Raw genomic sequence first — 21,386 nt, forward strand, 5'->3', positions numbered from 1 at the left:
AAGAGGTCATCAAGACAGCCCCCAAAAGATCCTCTTTCTCTCTTGAACTATTTGAGTCACTTTTCATCTTCTCTCTCTCTCTCTCTCTCTCTCTCTCTCTCCCTCCCCCCACCCCCCCCCGTGTGTGTGTGTGTGTGTGTGTGTGTGTGTTTCCAGATAGAGGTTGTCTGTGTAGTGCTAATCACTCTGCCCTTGAACTCAGAGATCTGCCTGCCTCTGCATCTCAGGTGCTGGGATTAAAGGCATGCATACTTTACCACGCCCCAGCTGGAGTCAATTTTCAAGCACTGTGCTTTTTTTTTTTTTTTTACACTTTGCCTTAACCATCAACAATTTAATTCAGTCCCCTTCCATGAGGATTAGCCTCTAGCCTGAAGATAAGCAGCCAGTAAGTCATGAGTCTAGCAGGGCTTTTCACCTGAGCATCCAGACATGGCTTGCTCTTGAGGAGGTAAATTCATTCAACATTTGCTGGATGATATCTGTGAACATAAATCGTCATAAGCTATACTTTGGATTTTCAAATTTATTTATACATGCTATAGTGATTCTTTTATTTGAAAAAGGAGCACTTCAAACATTACATGTACATATAGTTTCCCAAGACAGTCAAAACTTTGGGTCAAACTGAGATTCTAATAATCTTTGAAAAAAGCTTTCAAATCCTCTCTGAAAAAAAAAATCATCTCCAAATGACCCTTTGTAAATGCCAAGACTACATTGCTTATCAACAATGCCTTTAATTATTCTTGTACAAATACCAATGATCTCTGGATCTCTTTGGGTGCAGTCTTTGGTTGTAAATGTAACTTGGAGGCAAAGAAGAAGGTTATTAATTAAAGGGTATTTAAAGCAGGTGACATCTTGGCTAGAGGAAGATCACCTTCCTTTGGGCAGGGAGACCGTGCTGGTAAAAATCCTTTAGCTTGGGCAGGGTCAGCGGGACAGGCATCTCAGAGAAAGCAAACCCAGCAGAGAGAAGGAGAAGATGAAAGAGAAAAATAAAAGAGGTAAAGTCAGATGTGTTTTGGAGAAACAGAGGCAGGGGGATCAGACAGCCTTTGGCATAAGGGTTGAATGAAGCCAGCTTGGGTTACATGAGACCCTGTCACAAAAACCGGGACTTAAATAAATAGAAGAGGAGACATCACACAGCCGAAGAGCTTTTGGAAATACCAGCAAAGAGCCCTGGAGATCTTTTCAAATGTGAACAGGCTGGGTAAAGGACCTCACTTCTTCTTCTTCTTCTTCTTCTTCTTCTTCTTCTTCTTCTTCTTCTTCTTCTTCTTCTTCTTTTTCTTCTTCTTCTACTTCTTCTAGCTTAGAGCTGCTCTGCGTGTCTTGTCTCTAGGACAAGAGAAACTCTGAAGGCTGGTGAGGGAACTCCCAGTCCCACATGCGACTTTGATTTGGGTCACCTCTGCTTCTCTTAATGAACTAAGAAAGAAATTGTTGGAAGGCAGGTTTCTGATCAAATGCAAACTATTGTCCCTGTGATATGATGGAGCCTAAAGGCAGGACACTGTGTCTCTCGCATTGTGTCATTTCCTTGGAGTCCTGCACGGTGTGAACAAGCTCACTTTCACTTTTCCTCCCCTGTGGAATTTGCATTTTGGCTCATCAAGGCATCCTTTTTCCTGGCAACCCCGAGACCACATGTGACTTCACAAAAGCGTTGTGAACCGTTGCCAGATGGCCACACTGAAGCCATCTCTCCCCTAAAACGTCCCAGTACAGAGAACCCAAGTGGCTGCAGAGAGGAACTGATAACCCAGCAAACATTATCTGCCTACAACATATTCCAGATATTTCTCTGTAGCTACCTCAGGCCTGAGGGAAAACAGTATATGGCTAACAGGAAACAGCCCTCAATTCATGACAGACATCTGTATGACTCTGAAAAACACATACTGTAGTACCTTTGAACCTGATTCACCAACTATAAACTCGAATAATAAATAATACAGACAAGGTTGGCAGGGTGATTAAATAAAATATTCTCCAACAAGCGTCTGGCGTGCCAGTAAGTTTTCAGTAGATGATAATGCTGATGATTAGACCCCCAGATCTTTCTTGACTTTTTAAGCTCAGGTCTCAGTTACCTAAGGCCTTCAGAGACATTCATGGGATGGTAACCATGACTACAGTGAATAGCTAGTTCACACTCAAACAGGAAAGTCGAAAGGACTGTTTCAGGCTGCTTACTCTTCCCAGTGGGGAAAGGAGATATCTTCAAATAAGGCAACCGCCTGCAAACACTGTTAGTGAGTGTGCAGATGGGGGCTGGAGAACTTCCGTGAGGGAGGGACAGCAACAAACGAAAATTATCCCAGGCCTCCAAGGAACTCCTACTGACAGTTTTCCCTCCTTATATATTAGGCTCTGTATAACGCTTCCAAGCTTTATTTTCTTTTTTCTTTTTGGTTTTTCAAGACAGAGCTTCTCTGTGTAGCCTTGGCTGTCCTGGACTCTCTTTGTAGACCAAGCTGCCCTCAAACTCACAGCGACCCCCCTGGCCTCTGCCTCCGAAGAGTGCTAAGATCACAGGTGTGTCCCACCGCCCTTGGCTGCTTCCAAGTGTTAATGATTTTAGCTTTCACAACCACTTTGTGGAGAAAAGGTCTATTTTCATCTTTTCTTAAGAGGAAACTAAGACTTTGAAGAGTTAGGCAGCACGGCCAGGGCTAATGGCACTGCATCAGGAGTGCAGTCTTAACTGTTTTGTCTTAAGTGTTCATATTATTTTACCAATGTTTTTTACAGCGTTGTAATAGACATGCTTTTGTTTTGATCCCAAGTGTGGGATAGGGAACGGACTTGTGAGAGAACAGGTGATGTTTATTTACTAGAAGGCAAACCACTTCGTCGGGGGCTGGGGCGCTTGTTTTTTGCCAGCTGAAACGCATCTTAGGACAGACTCTGAGAGGAGATATACATATGAGCCCCAAACAGGAGGCCTGGGAATTTTGGGTCTTGGTGTTGTTTGGCTGTTCATCGCTCCACTTCGAGACGATCCTAGAGAGAACTGCTCCAGTGAAGGCTTCGGGGCTCTGGGTTCCGCCTGCTGTTCCAGGTTCCAGCAGCAACTTCGGTTGAGTTGCTGGTCTGCTGAAATCCTGCCGACTACACCGGGTGAATTGCTCCCAGGAACTGAGTCCAAAAAGGTCTACTTCTCCTGTTCCCGTTAACCTCTTTCCTGTCCTCTCTAAGGAAGGTGGGTTGGAAGGTAGGTATAAGCATTAATAAACCTCAAAGTAGGTTTGGAAGAGGTCGAAGCATACAGGTGGTGCTTTGGGCATAATGGGTAACTTAACTTCTAATGTTGTGGAGGAAGACACAGATTTTGAAGATTGAGAGATGCTGTTTCATGGTGTCAGCAAAATCGCAGCTTCCTGCTGCAAAGTTCTTTCCTGTTTTATTCGCAGAGGGAAGTTTTTGGTTTTTTCTTTGTCTTTTTACTGTCTTACATTTTTTAAAAGATTGGAAGAAAGACTGATAAGATACGAAAACCAGAAGGGTCAGTAAATTCTACCGTTCCAGAAAGGATTGCAGAGTTGGTTATTCAGCTAGAGAATTTTCGGGTAGAAGTTGAAGAATTTGGAAAGCAAAAAGTGACATTGGTAAAGAGAAAACCCTGGTAACTGAGAGCCAGTGTTTCCCACAATTGCCGCCCTGCCCTGCTCCATGCGCCAGGTGTCCAGAGCACCAGCGTGCAGAAGGCAGGTGGAGAAAAGTGGGAAGCCAGAGAGGCTGTAAAGATTCTAGAGGAATCGGGAAAGCAGACAGGCCAAAAGGGCTTTTGGAGACGAGTGCCACGACAGAGGAATTCTCTAGGGCTACACAGACACTGTCAGCCTTTCCAGTCTTTGTGCAGCATGTCCCTGCTAGTGATGGTACTGAGGCTTGTGATGAGATGGCGTGGCGTCCAGTAGAGATGCTAGATTTAAAGCATCTTAAAGAGGCCATGGTACGGCGTGGAATGCATCCACATTCAAACAAATGTTAAGTAACTGGGCTATGCAGCACAGACTTATTCCCCAAGATTGGAAGGGACTGGGGTCAGCTGTGTTAGAAGCTGCTCAACAGTTACAGTGGTTATTGTGGTGGAAAAACAAGGCCACAAGAATGGAACAACAAAATATAACAAGGGGGAAATAAATGGTGTTAAAGATCAATTGCTTGGTGCAGGGCGTTATGCTGGTTTAAGAGAACAAACTCGATCTGAAGATGTATTAACTGAACGATGTCCTGTATCGGCCTTAAGAGCTTGGTAATGGTTGAGGAGCCTGGTGGAACAACCACTTCAGTTACTAAGGCATTTCAAGGCCGTGGAGAAGCCTCCAGAGTTCTTACAGAGACTGGGTTCAGCTCTAGATAGAGCCACAGCAGACCCTGAGACCAGACAGGCATTGACACTGATCATGGCTTATGAAAATGCAAATACTAAGTGTAAGGGGGCAATTCGACCATTAAAAGCATGAGGATCCACATTAGATGAATGGGTAAGAGAGAGAGTTAACATTAGCTCTCAGGAGCATCAAAACAATATCATAGGGCAAGCTATAGCTAGAGGTCTCAGACGTCAAAACACCCGGTGCTTTAGTTGTGGTAAATTTGGTCATGTACAAAGAAACTGTGAGGTTAAAAGTTCCAGACCTCAAAATTACAGGTGCACTAACTTTGGGGTAAATGGTACTGTAGGAGAGAAGAAGGAGCTTCTGGCCATGATGGTAATGATGTGCCAAGCATCCCAGGGCACTGTAGCTGCTGTGGGAAGGGAAAACACTGGTTTAGGGATTGTCAATCCAAGAGACATATGAGGTAATCTCTTTCCATCAGGAAATGAAAGGAGGGGCCTGTTAGCCCCAGACCCCACAGCAAACAACATGAGCTGTCTTTCTTTGGTCAGCCAGGAGGTAACATAAACTTGCAGGAAACCGAAGACTAGGTATTGATGATTAATGCATGCCACTGAAGGCAGCGCAGCTTTGGATCTGGCCTCAGATAAACTTCTTACACTATCCCCACAGGTTGAACTTTATAAAATAACCACTGGTGTCTACGGTCCTTTACCTTGAGGGACAGTAGGAATAATCTTGGGAAGAAGTGGATTAACTTCTCAAGACTTTATTGTGCACCCCGGTATTATAGATGTGGACTGTAAGGAAGAAATTAAAATCACGGCATACGTAAAGAAGGAGATGCAAATTAATGTAGGGGATAGAGTTGCTCAGCGGTTACTGTTTCCTTACATCAAGGGCAGAGCCCTTCCAGTAGAAAGAACAGGTGCATTTGGTGTACTGGAAGACGTGTGCTCTGGCAAACAATGGTTAATGATCAGAGACCCAAATTAATGGTACAAATGAATGCTATTATTTGGCGGCTACAGGAGCAGATGTTACAATCCTCTCTCAAAAGTATTGGAATCCAGATTTGGCCACTTCAGAAGGTGAATACACAATTTATAGGAATTAGTACATTATCTCAAATCTCATAATCATGTTTGTCGCATATGTTTTATTTAATAGAAAGGGGGATATGGACAAGAAAAGATTCAGCCCATGAGATTGCATGTTATTGGACCGGGACCCAAGAGGTCTGGAAAGGCAGGTGAAGGTTAGACAGGCTGACAGGAGGAGCGGAGCTGGGGTGGGGACTTACAGTGAAGCCCAAGGCCCGAAAGGGAACCAGCCGGGGGCGGGGGCGGATCTGCAGGAGGGAGACTGTTGTCTGCCTGTTGGACGCACAGTCCCAGTCGTGTCTACATGCAAACGGAAGAGATGAGGAGTAGCCAGAGGCATGGGAAGGAAAAACAGTGGTCATACTGATGAAGGGCAGAGCATAGATGGCGTCAGCAGGAAAGGACTTTACGCTGGCAGCTCACGGGTCACTGTCACGGCGGGCACGTGGCTCCATTGGAACCCTTCCCTTCCGGCTTTGACTCCAGGATGGCGGTCTTCAACCCACGTGCCTGTGTAATGGTGTCATATTCACCCGATCATGTTTGCGGGAAAGCAAGGCAGCGTGCGGAGACCTGTAGCTCGTTACACAGGCAGGTTGGTCAGCATCAGGCCTCCGGCGCTACGGTAGACATTCTGGATTATATGTTAGCTTTAGCTTAACGGAGAGGTTCCTCATGCTGAGTACGTGTGTAGTCTGCAGGGGGCGTAGAAATAGATTAGTGGCCTCTGCGTGAATTGTCTAAATGACGGATTTAGGCAACATGGCTACTCCAGCCGTTGTCAGTCCTGTGACCTGGTCATCAATAGAAGTCACAGATCTTTGCACTTCATGGTAGGCCTTCTGTAGCGGTCTCTACAGATGATTTACATTCATTATCATTTAATATTATGATACTTACTAGCCTAGTTGCTGTAAGTTATTGTTGACTACATTAATGAAGAAGCATATAGCTTGTTATAACAAAATTGTTTGCATTTTTTTGTGGTGTTAGAAATCAGACTCAGAGCTTTGCATATTCTAGGTAAATGCTGTACTACAGAGCCACACCCAGTCCATCAATAACATTTTCTGGTAACTTTGCTCTAACTGTTTTTTTTCTCATAGAATGATGTACTTTTCCTCAGATATATTTTGTTTTCATTGACTTATTTAAGTTTTTTAAAATGGCAGAGCTTGTACATATTTATTGGACAGGATTTGGTACTCTAAAGTGTGAAAATGTTATAAGAAGGTTGAGGTATTAACCTTACTAACATACTCATAACTTTTTCTACTTATCTTTTTGCTTGAGCTGAGATCACCTAAGGTCTGTTCTTTTAAAAATGTTCAAGCATACAGTGCACAATTATTACGTATAGTCACCATGTTGACCCATAGATTTATTCAGCTTTTAGACCAACATAAATTATATTTCATAGTCTTTGACCATTACCTCCTCTAGCTCCTCCCATTTTGTTTTGTTGTTTTGAAGCATACTATTTTGACTATAATCACCCTGCTAAGGGGCCCATGGCATGTATGCACACACGCTTGTGCACGCGCGCACGCACACGCGCACACACACACACAAACACATTGAGACCTGATAGGCTGTGGTCATATGGTGGGGAGGAGGTCCCCTTCTGTCAGAGGTCTAGGGGAGGGGGATAGGGCAGAAGAGAGAGGGAACAGGAAGATACAAGTGAGGGGATAACAATAGGGATGTAATGTGAATAAATTATAATAAATTTTTTAAAAGAAAAGAAAAACAAAGCTATGGGCTCCTGGCCAACTGATGAGAACAGGGGATATGTCTCTGGAACAGGAATATGTAGTCATTTTACTTTATAGGTAGAAGCAACGTCAAAGAAAATTTAGTCATATCATATGTTTCTTTAAAAGACAAAACAGAATAAAACAAGACCTCAAAGCCATCTGAAGGCGACTTCGGGCAGTGGTTCTCAACCTTCCTAATGCTGCTGTGGCAAACCTTTAATGCAGCTCCCCACATTGTGGTGACCCCAACCATAAGACCGTTTTCGTTGCTACTTCATAACTGTAGTTTTGCTAGTGTTAGGAAGGGTAACATAGCCATGCAGTAGGCAGGTGTCTGCTAGTCCTTCCCTGCAACATGGTCGTTTGGGGGTCACAACACACAGGTTGAGAACCACTGCTCCAGGACGGAAACTGCTCCTGGGTAGGTGGAGGTGGCGGTGGTTGAGTGCGAGGAGGCCTGACGGCACAACTGAGCTTCTCTGAGCCACGTGGACACTGCGCAGAGGCCCAGCGAGGCCCCGCAGAAAGACGAGGGTGTCTTCCTCCCTCCTTCACACCCCTGAGATCCAAAGCGGCGGAGTCTTGCCCACTGTCACACAATTAGCAACATGGAAGCAAGGATTCCACTCACGGTTTAGCCTGTGAACATGTTAGCTAAACGGCTTTTTAAAAAGAACACAGGAAAGAAAATTTGCATGTACATAGCTGTTCACTCACTTCCCTCCTCCCCTTTTTGGTCTAAATCTGAAGCTGCTTTGTTGAAATATCCCCAGGCCCAGCGATTAAACAGCCATGCTACTTTAGCTACAGTTTCATATCAAGGACTGCCCTGTGGGGAAAGCCGGACATTACAGGGAAGGGAGGCCTGCTACCTAAGTGTAATATTGTTATGGAGCCGAGTAGACGGCTGCTTGCTGGGTGGCATCTCACGCGACTTAAGTGCTGGTTTCCAGAACAGGAAGAGCTTGGTGTGGGACTTAATTTCTTGAAGGACACAGTGATGGACCACCTTGGGCAAGAGGGGAAGACAAACCTGGTTTCCTTGAGACGTAGGATATTGACCATTCCCCCATGTTTTAAACTTAGTTTTCGTGTGTGTGTGTGTGTGTGTGTGTGTGTGTGTGTGTGTGTGTGTGTTTGTGAGAGAGGGGGGGGGGGAGAGGGAGGGAGGGAGGAAGGTGAGAGCTGGGGAGAGGGAGAGGGGTATGAATGCCCACAGAGGCCAGAAGATGACGTCAGGGTCTCCCGGAGCTGGTGTGATGACAGCGTTGCATACTCTCCTAGCCATTTCGCATGTCCTATCTATGGCAGTCTTTCGGGCGTCCTGAATGCAGACGCCATTGCTCTCATTTTACAGATGTGAATGAGATTCCAGTGATAGAAAGGAACAACTTGCTCCAGATTTCAAAGTGCATAGGTACCAGAGCTGAGTTCTACGCCCTTTTCACTTTGACACTGGAAGGCTCAGCGGGAGAAGCCACTGCCTAGAGCACAGCAGTGCCTTTAGCTCACTCAGTGCCTCAGGAAAGTGCCAGCAAGGGCAAAGGGAGGGATAGGAATGTCTGGCATTCCCTTAAGAGGTGAATATTTTATAGTATGTGAATCGTAACCAGTTAAAAATAGAGGCTTGAACAAGGGCCTCCCCATCCATCTCCTGGTTCTCTGCCATGGCATTGGTCTCCCGTGGCCATGGTTCACACATGGCTCTACCTCAGTCTCAAGTCAGGTTGCCACAAAATAGAGAAGATAGAAAAGCAGTAGTTTTTCTTTTACTGTTTTTTTCCCTTTTTTTCTTTTACTGTTTTATAAATCAGTTCTCTCTCTCTCTCTCTCTCTCTCTCTCTCTCTCTCTCTCTCTCTTTTCTTTTTGAGGCTAAAAAGGAAGTATCTTCTTCAATTATTATTTTAAAACATTGGGGGACATTCTTAAGGCATATAGCCTTTGCTGGATAGCGTTTGTTTTGTTTTTGTTTTTCTAGTCTTACTGTTGAAACTGCAGAGATGTATTTAAAACTTCTAGGCATTTTAACAGTCTATATCCTGAGCACATATTAGGATATTTGTGCACAGAAACCCCTTGTTAGGGCGGTTACCGCCTTCGGTTGAAGGAAACCATTCACACCCAGACTGAAATGTCGTTTCAAAGACGGCTGAGGGAATTCTCCTTAAGCTGAAGGTTCCCTCACATCCTTTGCAACAGGAGTGGGCCTGACTTCGGAAAACCCTCAGAAGACTAAAGCTTCACACACTTATCAGCAGCAATCAGACGGCTTCGCTTGGAAGCTGGTTTCCTGTGTCCCACGTGGTCTTTGAGAAGCGAAGACGACGGTGGTGTGCAAAGCTACAGAAGATGGCAGCCGTGCCTTGAGGGGTGGATTTCTTGGCCTTTCCATAGATGTATCTTGCTTTTGACTTGGGATTCTCCCACCCGGAACACTTCAGTTTATACTCTATGATGCTCCCACGCACGCTCACTCACACGCTAATGTAAATCTTTCTCATCAGGCCAGTGGTTCTCAACCTGTGGGTCACAACACACAAGGGAGTGTGTGCTGAGCAACTCTTACAGGGGTAGGTGTATCAGACACTTACAACCTGTAACCTTAGCAAAGCACATCAGAAGCCCTGCAAGTGAGATATTTATATTGTGACTCGACTCGTAACGGTAGCAAAATTAAAGTTATGAAGTAACAGAGCAAATAAATGTCCGATTTGGGGGAGGGGGTCACCACAACATGAAGAACTGTGTGGTGTTAGAAAGGCTGTGAACTGCTGCTCTGAGGTGCTGGTGCGCAGCCCTCCACATGAGTGCATAGTCAAGAGAAACGTTGACCTTTTGTTGCAGTTCAACAGATCCTAAAGCCCATTCAAGCAGCAGCCAATGCCAGCCGAGCCTGTGGCTGGTATCACTGGGCCAGCCGAGCCAGGCAGTCCAGATAGGGCCGCACTTGGGTACTTATGCTGCACTCACTACTTGCCCTCAGGAGGGAGTGCCATTCAACACAGTTAGCACTAGGTTTGGTCAAGGTTTGTAGACATACTGTAGAATAAATAATTTTTAAAAATTGAGTAACTCAGTGATTTCAAACTTTAAATGTTTACACAGGCAAGATGCACACAGGATACACATTTAAATGATAGAGAAGTTTCGTGAGGTGTCCCCCACCCAAGTTTCTAGTATTTTTAGCCTTTGTGTCCTTCAGTCAACAGGGTGCATGGCTTGATCCCGGGAACTGAGAGGCAAAGACCAGAAAGGGTTTGAGGTTGGCCTGGGTTGCCCACTGACTGAGTTTCCTAGTTACTGTCCCAGGGTAACAAACTGTCTGTCTTCTGTCTCTCTCCATTTATCTACGTGCCCCTGTGCCCCCACCTTTCTCTTTCTGTCTGTCTCCTGTGTGTGTGTGTGTGTGTGTGTGTGTGTGTGTGTGTGTGTGTGTGTAGGGTGCAAGGAGAGAGAACTATAGATTACTCAATAGCAGATTCAGAAACGTTATCACTGAAGTTCATAATCACTGTGCAACAACAGAAGTAAGAAACTTGTTTAATATTTTTTATTCCCCTGGAGGAAAAGTTTTAATATCTCCATCAAAGCTCATCCTGAAATATAATCTTCACTGTGTGGTTTTAAGAGCGTGGAACACTTAATCTGCGACGTTTGGTGAGGGGCCTTTGGGAGGTTATGAGTGCTCATGGAGGCCGTATGGTGGGGTCCCTTCATTCAGTCAGAGGACAGCTTCATAAGAGGAGGAAGCAGCTGAGCTATACTTGGCTGTGCCTCACTGGGGTGTCCTGTGTTCCTCAGGATTCTGTAGTCTGTACCAGCGAGAAAGATTTCACCAGCTGCCACCGCCCAGACTTGAACTTCTAGCGCTAAAGACACATGTGTTCTTTGTACCCTACGATGCTCTGGCACCCAATCACAGTAACAGAGGGGCTGGTACACAAAGCCTGTGATGGCTGGTCTTTGTTGCCAGCATGACTGGAGTTAGAATCACCTAGGAGACACATCTCTGGATGTGTCTGTGAGGGTGTTTCCAGAAAAGTTAAAAAAAAAAAAAAAGACGCTAAACCTCTGCTATATGTAGTCTAGATGTCCAACTTAATAAAAGTGGGGAAATAAGCAAGAAAATCAGAGTGCTAGGTGCACCTCTTTCCTTCCTGATCTCAGATGCGATGCTACCGGCAGCTTCACAGAGCTAAAGTCCCATGCGCCAGGCCAAACCCTTCCTGTCTCAGGCTGTTTGCCAGGTATTTATTGTCAGGTATTTTTTGTTGCAACAATGAGAAAAGTAATTAAAACAAATGTCGTAACACTGTACATATTTTCTGCACTTTGTACTCCCCCCCACTTTGGCTTTTCCAGACAGGGTTTCTCTGTGTAGGCTTGGCTGTCCTGAACTGGATGTTTAGAGGCAGGGGTGGGTGGGGCCTAGAATTCACAGTGATCCACCTGCCTCTGCCTCCCTGAGAGCTGGGATTAAAGGTGTGTGCCACCAGGCCTGTATGACTGAGATTGTACTCCTGGTAGCAGTCTCTCCTGGGTTAGAAACTGGTCATGGTGTTTAAGTATTTTGTTCTGTGCGGGAGTTCCTAAACCCCTTCTTTACACTAAGTGTTTACTCTGGACCAGACGAGTTGGGCAGTCAGGACTCCCCAATACTTTGGAAATGATGAGGTTCCTCACCCCCCCCGCCCCCCCCCATCATTGTCCCGCCCCCGGCCACCTGGGGTAGGGCTAACTCCTAGGCATAGGACTGTCTCCTGTTCCTCCCCTTCAGTTCTCCTCCAGGCCTACTACCTGAGAGCCTAATTCAAGCCAGGAGAGCAAAACAGCAGCCACGTGAGGTTTAGGAAAAAGCTGCCCCTCCTCCACCCCACACCTCACCCCCCTACCCCCCACCCCACACCTCATACCCCACACCGCACACCCCCACACCCCCATACCCCACACCCCGCCCTGAAAGACAGAGATGATGTAATCAGGCCCTCCCTCTTTGTGGCCCAGGACCGTTTCCAGGGAGCAAGATGCCTCTTCCGCAGCACCGGGCTCAGGTGGCCAGCACATTTTGGTAGCTACTGCTTTTACAGTGGTTCCAAGTGCCAATATTTTTATATGTGAGGGCTTGGGATCTCTGCCACTGATGACAAATGGATTGCACCTCAGCAAGGCCAGGCAGTGTCCCAAGTAGCGTATGGGCCCAGACTCTGCAGAGATGTATCGCTCACTTGCCTCAGAGACCAAGTTGTCATGGCCACTCCACGTGCAGGCTTAGTCACTACCCCATTTTCCTTGGAGGGAGGTTGGTGTCTTGTCCAACGTTGCTTAGAATAAAGTGGTAGAAATATGGGTTCAAAACTTCATGCATTTTATTTAGTATTCTTCTGTGCCCACTGAATCTCTGTTTAGACTGGGAAGATGGTAGAAACGGCTTAATTATTTCAGTAGTATAAGATGAGGGTTTTGTTTTGTTTTTTGTTTTTGTTTTTGCTTCTCTGCCTTTGATATTGTAAAGAGGAAAAAAAAAACGTGAAAATACCAACCGCCTGCCTCCACCACCCATTGCTGGGAACAGAACCACACTCTGAGATTACTGATGCTGCTTTTGAATAACAAGATCCCTGCAGGAGTTAAACATCCGCTCCCTGGCTGTTCAGACCTGGAGGAGCCAGACCAGACCGGAGGATGTCAGAATGATCAGGCCCCTTTTCCCTGCAGCAGGATCATTTCCAACCACAGGCGGGGATGGCAGAGGCATTAGCAAGCCTGCAACATCTAAAACGGACAGATCAATTCACAGAAGCACTTCTAAGGGAAACAAATCAATACGCTCCTTCCCCTAAAGATTGATAGCATCATCAGGAAGCAACAGATGCATGTTAGGGCTGGGACACCGTGGGAGGGAGGTGGCTCCTCATGCCACTGCTCAGTCTGGGGGAAAGCTATTGAAAATCAACACCTGAGCAGCCTCAGCACCTGGCAGGACAATAGGAGCTAACACACTCCCCTTAAAGCTCTTACCCACCTCCACCCCCTTCCATCAGCATCCTCTCTGAGATGACGTGAGATCATTGGTTACTCAGGCTCTTGTTCACCCTGCAGCCACCATAGTACCATCTTCCTAAAGTACAGATCTTTTCAACTTCTCCATCACCTGAGGCAGGCCACCAAATGTCTTCAGTGTCTTCTTGTCGCCCTAGGATCCAGCCCGAGTTCCGACTGAAGAGAACTGTGTGTGCATTTATTGCCGTGCTGTTCACCTAAGAGACCTCCCAGGTGTCAGCTGACATAGGCATAGACAAGGAAGGCGGTACATAGGCACCGAGAGGTGAACGTCGCTCACTCTCTTTACATGTGTGGGAACTAAAAAAGGAGGACCTGAAGGCGGAACAGCCATCACTAACTAGATAGATAATGGGCAGCGCCAGGGCTGGGGTTGGAAAGGATCAACCTATTTGATCAGAGCCCTGTGGGTGCACGTCCACAAGTACCACACTGGACCCCATTCATCTTTGCAACTAACACACTTTGAAAGAGATTTAAAATACTCTGCATACATGGAGGAAGAATCTGAATTCCTTCATAGGGCCACATGAGGTAGCAGCCACGACTCGTCCACAAATTTACTGTCCTCCAGACCCAACCTAATTTGAAGATCTTTGCTTTAGTCTCACCCCTTTCCTTTTTCCTGAAACACTCCCACTGCCTCCTGAGAGTTTCCACACAGCCCAGAAGACACCCAAACCCTTCTGTCAGACCCGTAGAGAGGATGGGTGGGTTCACCTCTGGGCCAGCTGCTTCACTTGAGTAATCAATGCTTAAACAACTCTGGAAAATCATTTGTCAACTCGTGAAGCATGCGTAGCTTTCTACTTCTTTCCCCCAAAGAAAGTAATTCTTCTTTTTTCTTCTCTCTCTCCCTCTCTCTCTCCCTCTCTCTCTCTCTCCCCCCCCCCCAAAAAAAAACCTGATTCATTGATTACTTCTTCATAGTCTAAGAAATGTTAACTGAAATTTGGCTCTTGGTATGAAATGCAAGATGCTAGAAATTCAAATATACATTGAGAAAAGCATACACTTTCACCTATTAGCTGACAATGACAAAGGCAGAAGACTCCCTTAAAGCAACTACCCGCAGGAGAAGGGTAAGCTGGATAGACTTCAGCATAACGCATGAGTTGGCTCACGCTTCTTTGTTTAAACATTAGTTGTTTTGTATGAAATAAGCCCACACCTACCCCAAATGCATTCTGTGTTAAGCTGCCTTTGCTTTAAAATGTCCAGCAGGGAGCCAGCCTCTGGGGCAGGAAGCAGCTCTGGGACAGGCACATGAGGAAAAGTAGAGCCTTTGTGGGCAACCATTGGCACAACAGACACTACCTGTCCTTGCTCTAGCCCAGAAGTCATTTGTGTAGACGGGTTTACAGGTCCTGCTGGAGAAGCGACATGTATGGAAAGTATGGACATCTGTCACCCCGTTCTTGCCCCTCTTGACCACGGCTAGCAATCCTTCCTGCTTCTGTCCTGCTCCATCTTCCTGCCCTCACCTGCCTCTCAGGGAATACAGCATTGGGTTTGCTTTTCAGCTTCAAAAAATTGAGACTTAGAGATGTTATGTCACTGCCAGGCAGTGGTGTGTGTGTGTGTATGTGTGTGTGCTTGCAGTGAGTATACGTCTAGAGACAGTGGGGTAGGTGGTAGTGGGTAGTGGGTGGGGGAAGATTTTGAGGTAGAGAGATGTACTGGCTGGTTCTGTGTCAACTTGACACAAGCTAGTGTCATCAGAGAGGAAGGAGCCTCAGCTGAGGAGATGCCTCCATGAGATGCAGCTGTGAGGCATTTTCTCAGTTAGTGATCAATGGGGGAGGGCCCAGCCCATGGTGGGTGGAGCCATCCCTGGGCTGGTGGTCCTGGGTTCTATAAGAAAGCAGGCTGAGCAAGCCATGGGGAGCAAGCCAGTAAGCAGCATCCCCTCCATGGCCTCTGCATCAGCCTCGGGGTTCCAGCTCTGCTTGAGTTCCTGTCCTGACTTCCTCTAATGACGGGTTGTGATCTGGAAGTGTAAGCCAAATAAACCCTTGCCTCCCCAACTTGCTTTTTGGTCATGGGATTTCATTGCAGTGATAAAATCCTGACTAAGACAAAAGAGGACAAGAAATGGGAATAAAAGCAAAGGAAATGTGGACTGACTTTTAATGAGTGCCTACTGTATGCCAGGCACCTGGCTTGTCCTAAGTCATTCAATCTTAGCCCCTTTAACTCCTTTAAAAAAAGAATTATATATATATACACACACACATACATACATACTTGAGACAGGGTTTCTCTGTGTAGCCTTGGCTGTCCTAGAACTTGATCTGTAGACCAGACTGGCCTCGAACTCAGAGATCTGCCTGCCTCTGCCTCCTGTATGCTGGGATTAAAGGCGTGCGCCACCATGCCCAGCTCATACTTGAGTGTTTTGCCTGCATGTATGTCTGTATTCCATGTACATGTCTGGTGTACATGGAGGTAAGAAGAGGCGTCAAGTGGGCTGGAATCGGAGTTAAGGGTGTTCGTGAGCCATGTGAGTTCTGAGGTGCCGAGCTCAGGTCCCTGAAAGAACAGCAAGTGCTTTTTAACAACCAAGCCATCTCTCAGCTTAATGTCATAACTCTTGTGTTAAGTCCTTGTGTGCTCCGTTTTGTAGCTGTAGAAATTCCTTGCATATGTAGGCGTCAGGACCATCCCTTCTGTGACTTCAGGCAACGCTCCAGGTGGTCTGATACAAAACCCAGCCTCCGGCACACACCTTCACCTTTCCCGGCAGCTGAGCATATCCGGTACTGTGGAGACGCCCTTTGGTGGGCGGCACATTACATTAACCCTGGCTTTTACCACATGCTATTTTCTTACAAGTTTTGTCAAATGGAAAATAAAGACTACATTCAGCATCCCATGGCCATCCCACTTTGCTCCTGTCCTGGAGGGGACTTGACGGAGGGCACTTAGGGTACCAGCTCTCTGGCCAGGGGTGACATGAAGAAACCAAAAGCACTGAGCAGTCAGGATCTGACTTCAGGAGTCCTTGCTGTGCCCCGCACAAATCTTCCTGCTGGATTACGGGGGAAGTCTGAACATCCCAGAAGAGGAGCTGGGGTGGGCAGGGTCGGCATGGTTCCCAAAGGCTTCAGACGCATTCATGTTTTAACAGCCAGTGTACTGACAAATTGGTACTTGTCACCTGACTGCTCCGCTCTAACTTAGAGCTTCTGCAGCCACCTCCCTCAGCAGGTGACGTCCCTCTGTTTGGCTGGTGCTGATTCCGATGAGGACTAAAGGAACTAAATGTCACTTCAAGGAGTTGTCTGTCTTGTCACTTCTGTAGCAGCTACTAATCACTCGCAGGGACCTGATCTTTTCTTCCTAGATCTAGAGGTCTAATTTATCATATGGCTGCCTAGACAGAATCTATATTTCCAATTTTCCCTGAGCCTCAAATACTGCCTGTTGGGTGTATCATTAGTTGATTGTATCATTGATCAATGAGTTTCAGTACCTTTGAAAACAGACAAGAAGAGAGCTCTGTAATCCCAACACCCTCGGGGAGAATGCAGGAGTGTTGAAAGGTCAAGGCCAGCATGGGCTACACAGCAAATCTGAGGCCTCTGTGGGAGCCCTTTCCATTCTGGTCTCCCCTCCTTTCATTACCAGTTTCCCCCACATACTCCCCTGTGTTAATGGCTTGACCTGGAGGGTGGTAGAAACTTTTAGAGGTAAGACCTTGTGGGAGGATGTCCTTAGATAATGACAGGAGAGCCTCTTTTTCTTTCTCTCTTGCTTTTTGGACACAAGGCTGAATGGTTTTATTCTGCCCTGGGATCCTGCCGTGACCTGGAGCCTTTCCGTGGGTCCAGAGCACTGGAACCAACTGATCATGGACTACAGTCTCAAAACCTTTTTTCTCTTTTCAGTTCATCATCTCAGGCATTTTATTATAGTATAAGCATACTGATTAATACAGAGATACAGATGCTAGGTGAAATAAGGGACATCTTTTCACTGGAGGTACTAAGCTAATGTAAGCACTGCCTGGCCTCTCACACTCTTCCCTGGTTTTTTGGAGAAAGCTCATCTTACCATATGGTTTTATACCAACATCCAGTGTTGGTTTGAGAAAGCTCTGTCAGTGTTGTGTGGCTGGTTCCAGACCACTATTCTTGACCTTATTCTTGAACTTTCCCCTTAAAGTTCCATGATCTATTCAGGCTTCTCCTCAGATCTACGTGCCAGTGAACTCCTTATTTGTGTTAAGCTGTTCTGGACTGGGCTCTTGCCTGCAGCGTTTTAGTAATGCATAAAACTTCCCAAGCATAACGACTAATGACTGCCGACGATTCACAGACTCTCGTCTAGTGTGTACTTCATATCAGTTTCTAGAGCTTCTGCCCTCATGTGAAGGAGCCTTTCCAATGAATGAACAAGTCACAGGCAGTTTAACAAGTGGAAGAGAGGAAGATTGTCTGGGGCGCCTGGATGCTGCAGCCTTTCAAGCGCTCTGGAGTGACGGAGCAGACGCCTCTACCAGTGGCTGCCATTGGATGCTGCAGCCTTTCAAGCGCTCTGGAGTGACGGAGCAGAAGCCTCTACCAGTGGCTGCCATTGGATGCTATCTCTAGGTCTCCATTGTGCAGATGGAAGTGGCCAGTAGAGCCGGAAGCTGGGAGAGTGGTGAGTTCCTTCCCAGGGCTGGGGACCTCACACTTCCCAGTCCTCCTCCTATGCCACTGCAGCCAGACGTGGGTAGGTTGCTTCCCAGGGAATTCAGCACTAAATAGCCGTTGCCACCAGTGCCGCCACACTTCAGGGAAGGACAGTTATGCAACTAATTACTTCCCAAGAAAATACACAAACATAATTTTGTTCATTATTAAAATTTCCCAATAATAAATTTATCCTCTCCATTAAATAATACATTATTCTCCCACAAAACACACAGCAAACTAGAATTACTAGGCACTGCTCATATTAAATTGTTGTTTAATAAATTAAAACTCCTATGGTTATGAATAAAGTAGGTCATCTGCGCATTTTGTAAATTAGTAGTTTCTTGTAGTTATTTTCTCCTGGTCAAAGCCTGAGAGAGGCGGAGAGGAAAAATGATGGCGGTTATTATTTTATTGTTTTCAAGCAAAGCACTGCACTCGGCAGTGTGGTTTAAACTAAACCACTCGATCCACTACACTGGCATCAATATTGCTAAGTATCAGTCAGTTCTGATAAGTCTTACTGCCTACAATCCATAGGCCTCCAAGTCACACTAGAAGCTGTGCCTGCTCGGTTAATAAGACCAGGTGAATAACCAACCTCAGATAGGACTTGAAGATCTTTTTTTTTGAGGGGAATGTTTCACGACAAGATCTCTCTGTAGCCCTGTCTATTCTGGAACTGTCATGTGGACCAGGCTGGCCTCGAGCTAAGACATCTACCTGCCTCTGTCTCCCAAGGGATTATGGGTTTGTGCCACCACGCCTGGCTTGAAGATGCTTGATACAAAGCAGCATTGCTCAAAGTGACTTTATTTTTCCCATCACCCATGACTGATTAAATAATCAGAATGAGCTAATGGCAATGAAGCTATAATATAAATGCAGGCTTATTGGAAGTAGCGTGGGGTGGGGGGAAGGGAGAGCACTCTCTGGGGGTGGGGGGAAGGAAGGAGAGAGGGCAGGGAGGTGGGTAAAGGGCAAAGGGCAATGGGCAAGGGGAACAAAGGGGGAGTGGAATCAAAATGTCTGGTTTATATGGTGAGTCCCTGGGAGAGGGGAAGCCCTGCCCCTAGATAGAGGGCAGGGTATGCCAGCCACACCTTGCAATAGGACCTAACACCCCATTATAGCCTTGAGAAGGTGAGCGGTCCAACTTCCTTCCTCACCAGTTGGAGGAGATGGCAGCATCTCCTGTCTGAAATGGAGGCTGTTATTAAGAGCCTTTTGCTGTGGCTTCTCAGATTGCTCACAGAATGCCACAGTGCAGACAGATTATTGCTGATTTAAACACACCCCCCCCAAAAAAAAACAAACCAAAACAACAACAAACCAACTCCCTACTCATCTAAAAGTGTGTGTTGCGGGGAGCACAACCAGGCCACAATAAGACATTCCCTCCTACCTCTGGCAAAGCCGTGGAATTGTTCAAACTCAATATTCATTGAGCCTTGCCACCGCCTCCCCCTCCTGCAGGCTGGGTCTCTGGGGTCTGCTCTGCTCCCCGCAGTCCTTTTCACCCAATGGCTGTTTGCTGATCTCTACTGGGTTGATTTCCCCTCATTTCTTTTTTCTTTCTTGAAAAAAAATTTTTTTTACATATACCTTTATATTATTACACATAGGTACAATCAAATTCCTACAGCAAGAAGAACCATGAAACCATCAGGAATTATATAAATGCTACATTCTTAGTGTTTTGGCTATTTGTATTTGGCAGCCTTGAAGAGAACATATTTCCTATCTTGGTGCATCTAAAACTGTGAATGTAAAACAATATCTATCGTATGTTATCATTATCAACTTAAAAACATTTTTCTAGACATCTTAAGCCCTAAACAACTAAGCTTCATTGTAAGACTAAACTATTTGGTCTTCAACCCCATCAGAGACTTGAGAAGGAATAAACTTGATTACCTAAGTATACAGGGGGTGCAGGTTAGCAGCCTTCCAAATGGGAAGGTGACAGAGACAGTTTGCTACTTGAATAGTCACCCAAAACTCTATAACATTGGAGCATCATCTTCAGCTTTATAGCCCAATATATGTGAGAGACATATTTATGAGGCAGAGACCGTTGAGGACTTGCTTACCCTATCTTGGCAGAGTTTGGCCTTCGTCTCTGCTTGCATCCAAGCTTGCCCTTTTTTAGGCAGAATTCTGTCTGTGGTAGAAATGAGGACATTTTTCCTAGTGGCTTGTTTGCCACATTTGAAGCCATCTCCATAAGGAGGTTCTTTGATGCTCATCATCCTCTTTGATGGGTAGGCTGGGTATTGCCAGGAGTTAACCTGTCTCATTGTCAATGAATCTTTAAAATAATAAAAACATTTTAAAATACCATATTCAGTATGTCTCTGAGGTTTTTGAGGACCTTAGCTAACTATTTTACCTTATCTTTCTATAGAATCATATGTATATGTTATATTTAAGATGTATATTCTTGTGATTAAAAAATAGACTAGTAATTGATATGACCATGATTTGATCAACTAACAGTTAACTTGTATAACTTATTTATCCTAAACAGCCTGCAATAGCACTTTCAAAGTATTGGAAGTAAACCTTGTATTATAATTGAGTTATATGGGTACCACCCTGAATATTAAAGTAGAAATGTATATAATGCATGTGAAGAATAATCTTACATTTGAATTCTATACCACTGTATCTAGAATTAAACTTATTTTGCATCTATATACAAAATTCTATACCAGTGATTAAAAATAACCTTGTGAGTTACAATTAAGGCATTAAGTTGAGGAGTAGATTCACTAATCTACTTTTTGTTCTGTCTTCCCTATATATTTCTATATTCCCCTTTCTTTCTTTTCAATCCCTATCTCCAAACCTAAGAATAAATAAATAAATAAAGGAAAAGAGAGACATCCCTGAGTCCAACTATGTTTTCTCTCTAAATAAGACTAATAGTAACTTATAACCAACTCCCATTGAAAATAAGCCTCTATAGCCCAAGAAATCAGCCAAAAGCCTACGAGACCCCCTTAAAGGAAATGGAGCATTTTCTCTTAAGGTTTCTTTCAGCTGGTTTGGGATGAATAATACCTTTGTATGGGCCCAAATAAAATTGGAGAAATGGTTAAACAAGCTAGAACTAGCATTTGTGGTCCAGTTTCTAAATGTTGAGAAATTCCAGGCTTAATTAGAGTCCTGTGTGGCATAGTCTGGTAATGCTGGACCAACTGGGATTGGAAGCTTTCTTCAAAGGTTTCCTGGGAGCTGTCTTGTTCTGATGAGGAACAGCAACTGAAGCCCTTGGTGCTGGAACATGAAGGATGCAGGGTGTCAGTGTCCAGCATGCTGAGAGCAATGAATCCTGACAGCTTGGATCCAATGTCAGTATCAGGTTCTTTTGTTTTGAAAACATAATTTCTCACAAGCATTATACAGTCCTAAGATTATAA

Source organism: Acomys minous, assembly GCF_964271855.1.
Source record: "Acomys minous genome assembly, chromosome: 10".
Classification (NCBI taxonomy): domain Eukaryota; kingdom Metazoa; phylum Chordata; class Mammalia; order Rodentia; family Muridae; genus Acomys; species Acomys minous.